The sequence below is a fragment of the Colobus angolensis genome, unplaced genomic scaffold (genome assembly GCF_000951035.1).
Source record: "Colobus angolensis palliatus isolate OR3802 unplaced genomic scaffold, Cang.pa_1.0 Scaffold296, whole genome shotgun sequence".
Taxonomy (NCBI): domain Eukaryota; kingdom Metazoa; phylum Chordata; class Mammalia; order Primates; family Cercopithecidae; genus Colobus; species Colobus angolensis.
The window spans coordinates 768,644-772,879 of NW_012116221.1; the positions used below are offsets into that span (position 1 = coordinate 768,644).

At 40.0% G+C, this 4,236-nt stretch overlaps 1 pseudogene across 1 annotated transcript; it reads right to left on the reverse strand.

Annotated features, from left to right (window-relative positions):
- Nucleotides 1-2,908: 2,908 nt before the first annotated feature.
- Nucleotides 2,909-3,552, reverse strand: LOC105516964 (annotated as a pseudogene). The gene has a single exon (XR_001002586.1). The product of XR_001002586.1 is annotated as a 60S ribosomal protein L7a pseudogene (transcript).
- Between the last annotated feature and the right edge of the window lie 684 nt (nt 3,553-4,236).

The following is a 4,236-nucleotide window of genomic DNA, read 5'->3' on the forward strand; positions in this document are numbered from 1 at the left end:
GTGACCTTTGCTTTCATTTATACACATTCCTGATTTATACAAATGATATGGCTACTTAAAGACATGAAAGTGGCTAATTTTCCTATTCATTGAAAATATTGCTAAGTGTGCAAATATGAATTATTCACTGCTTCTCTTTAAATTTACTCAGTTAACATGTCGGGTTTGCTTTTTAATTTTTTTTGAGACCAGATTCTCACTCTGTCACCCAGGCTGGAGTGCAGTGGCATGATCTCGGCTTCTCGGCTCACTGCAACTTCCACCTCCCAGGTTCAAGCGATTCTTCTGCCTCAGCCTCCCGAGTAGTTGGGATTATAGGCATGTGCCACAATTCTCAGCTAATTTTTGTATTTTTAGTAGAGATGGGATTTCACCATATTGATCAGGATGGTCTTGATCCCTTGACCTCATGATCCGTGATCCACTTGCCTTGGCCTCCAGAAGTGCTGGGATTACAGGCGTAAGCCACTGTGCCTGGCCTTAATTTTTTTTTTTTTTTTTTATTAGCAAAGGAAACAACAAGGTGAAGAGAGAGCCCACAGAAAGGGAGAAGATATTTGCAGACTATCTAACTGACAGGTGATTGGTAACCAAGAATATATAAGGAGTCCAAAAACTCAAAAACAAAAAAACCAAATAGTCTGATTTTAAAAGAGGCAAAAGATCTGGACAGACATTTCTCAAAAGAAGAGATACAAATGGCCAACAGGTATTTAAAAAATGTTCAACATCACTAATCAGAGAAATTCAAATCAAAATAATCATGAGCTATCATCCCATCCTGCTTAAAATGGCTTTTATCAAAAAGACAGGCAATAAGGGATGCTGCAAGGATGTGGAGAAAGGGGAACCATTGTACACCGTTGGTGGGAATTAAACTAGTACAACCATTATGGAGAACGGCTGTGAGGTGCCTCAGAAAACTAAAAATAGACCTACCATATGATCCAGCAATCCCACCGGGTATATACACAAAAGAAAAGCAATCAGTCTATTGAAGAGGTGTCTGCACTTCCATGTTTATTGCAGCACTGTTCACAATAGTCAAGATATGGAATCAATCTATGTGTCCATCAGCAGACAAATGGGTGATGGGTGAATGAAATGTGGTACATCTATAGAGAGAGAATGGAATATTCCTCAACCATAAAAAGAATGAAATCATGCCATCATGTCATTTGCAGCAATGTGAATGGAACTGGAGCATATTATGTGAGGTGATGAAATAAGCCAACAACAGAAGGACAAATATTGCATGTTCTCATTTGTATTTGGGAAGTAAAAAGATGATCTTATGGAAATAGAGAGTAGAATTGTGGTTATCAGAGTCTGGAAGGGTAGTGGGCAGGGGGAGATAAAAAAAGAATTGTTAACAGGTACAAAAATACATTTAGATAGAAGGAATAAGATGTAATGTTCAGTAGCTCAATAGGGTAACCATAGTTAATAGTAATTTATTGTGTATTTCATAGTAACTAGAAGATTGGAATTGGAATGTTCCTGACACAAAGAAATGATAAATGCTTGAGGTGATGGATATCCCAGTTACCCTGATTTCATCATTACGTGTTGTATTCTTACATCAAAGTTTCACATGTACCCCAAAATATGTACAACTATTATGTATTCAAAAATTAAAAATAAAAAAATTATGAATACGAGCAACTAGCATCTAGACAGCTGGGTCTGCTCTGTTTAATGATTTCAATAATTCAACAAATATTTATTGACTACCACTCATATATTAGATGCTAAGATATTTGTTAATGACACAATGGTGAATCAATACATAAACGATTTCTCCTGATGCTTATACATTCGTAAGGAAGTTTTTTTTTTTTTTTTTTTAAAGCAAGTAATCAAGTTGAGTGTGACAGGCATCACTTGCTATTGGAACATGTAGTAGAAGGGGTTTCTGTGTCCCTGCAATCAGGACAGGTCTTTCTGAGTCTGAAGTATGAATCAGAGTTAGGTAAAGCAGTGAGGGAAGGTAGTTTAGTTTACTTGGTACAAGACACTGTATTAAACACTGCAGTAGAGAGAGTTATAAATGATAAATCTGCACTTACAGAATTTGCAATTTAGTAAAAATGAGAATATTATTTAAATTTACTGAATGCTTATTATGGGCTAGGTGTTATTCAATACCTTACTTGTATTGATTTGTTTAATCCTCACAACAACTGTATGAAGGAGTTACTGTTATTGACCATCTAAAGATGAGGAAACAGGAACAGAAATAGAAGTAGCTTGCACAGATCTTCCTGATCTCCCTCATAGCTAATGACAGGCCTAAAATACAAATACAATGGCAGGCCTAACATACAAATACTTGGTGTCTGGGTCCGAAGCATGCACTCTTTTTCTTTTGAGACGAAGTCTTGCTCTGTTGCCCAGGATGGAGTGCAATGGCGTGATCTTGGCTCACTGCAACCTCCACCTCCCAGGTTCAAGCAATTCCCTGCCTCAGCCTTCCAAGTAGCTGGGATTACAGGTGCCTGCCACCACGCTGGCTAATTTTTGGATTTTTAGTAGAGACGCGGTTTCACCATGTTGGCCAGGCTGGTTATGAACTCCTGACCTCATGATCCACCTGCCTCAACCTCCCAAAGTGCTGGGATTAGAGGCATGAGCCACTGCACCCGGCCTCAAAGCCTGCACTCTTAAGAAGCATTTTAGTCTAAGAAAGATTGACATATTTAATTGCAAATTTGCAAGTAACTGCAATTCAGTGAATTACAGTTACTATCAGAGCATCCTATATCAGAGCCTGGTGGAATGCCTAGGGCTCGGTGTGCCTTAGCTTTTTCTTTTCTTTTTCTTTTTTTAAGGAAAATTCATATTTTAATTACTTTTATGTACAGAAAACTCAACAGTGTACATTTAACCCAGCTTAGTAGGAAGTTCTTTAGCCTTTGCCTTTTTGAGCTTTGGTGCAAGTCTTCCTGTGGACTAGACGTCCCAGTCTTGCCTTCCCCTTGATAATGCAGTAAGGGACCCCCATTTTATGGCACAGGGCAGACAGAAAGACAACCAGCTCAATGGGATCCACGTCATGTGTAATCAGTCACCACCAGCTGAGCTTTCATGTTCTCCACCAAGGTGGTGACGGTATTAACTCCTGCTCGAAGGGCAGGTGGTCTCTTAGTTGGGACGTCCCCTTTGCCGGAAGCTTTCTTCTCAGCTGGGGCCGACAGCCTCTGCTGCTTCTCTTGCTTTGGTTTAGTCTGTACTTGTGGGTCAGCTTAAGCAGCTGAGTAGCTGTTTGGCGGTTCAGTGCCTGGGTGAACTGGTTAATCGCGGGAGGCATTTTCAGCCACTTACAGAGGATGGCTCTCTGCTGCTGCATCCTGATATAGCAGGGCTTTTTCACAAGGTGGGCAAGGTCTCTTTTGGGTTGGATGTCCTGTCCAATGGCAAAATTCTTAGGCCTTTTCTCAAACAGGGGATTCACCACTTTCTTGGCCTCCTGTTTCTTTGTGACAGCAGGAGCCGGAGCCACCTTCTTCCCCTTAGACTTCTTTCCTTTCGGCATCTTGAACGGCAGAAAGAGAGAGACGCCCTTTTTCTTTCTTTCTAGCCTCTCACTCCCAAGGACTTTTGGTAGGTGCACTAGATAGCACACACAGTTTTCCCTTGAACCAAGGCATTTCTGTCTGGTTGAAAGCAGACTCATGGCCTCTAAATGCTTTTCATGCAGTCTGCAAACACGATTTTTAAAGAAAGTTGAAAACTCATGTTTCTCCTTGTGGACGTTCATCCCTCTTTCTGCACAAGGTGGACTACAAGAGGTCCTTTTGGCTGGACCAAACTTATTTTCAGGAAGCAGCTCTGAATCTGTCGAAAAGCTTAAACTAGTTCTCAAAGTGATGCTGCATCATACAAGAAGAGGCTACTTAGCCTTCATTTGATGTTTCTGTGATTACTGCATGTCCACCTCTACAGTGATACCGACTTACTAGGGATTGCTAACATTTAGGCATACTTGCATCATAACAACTTAACAGCTTAACTTTGACTACAAAGACCAATGAAGGGATTGTCTACTATAATTTTCAATTATGTTGAAATGTTTCTACAGTAACTATCCTTAAACACTTTATGTGTCTAGAGATGCAGGTTACTTGGTGAAATCTAATCTCAACAGAAAGCTTTGATTCTCTGTATCAAGTGAAAACTAATTTAAGCCATCTCTGCTGCACATTAATATTAAGCAATTATATTAACTCAAAGCAC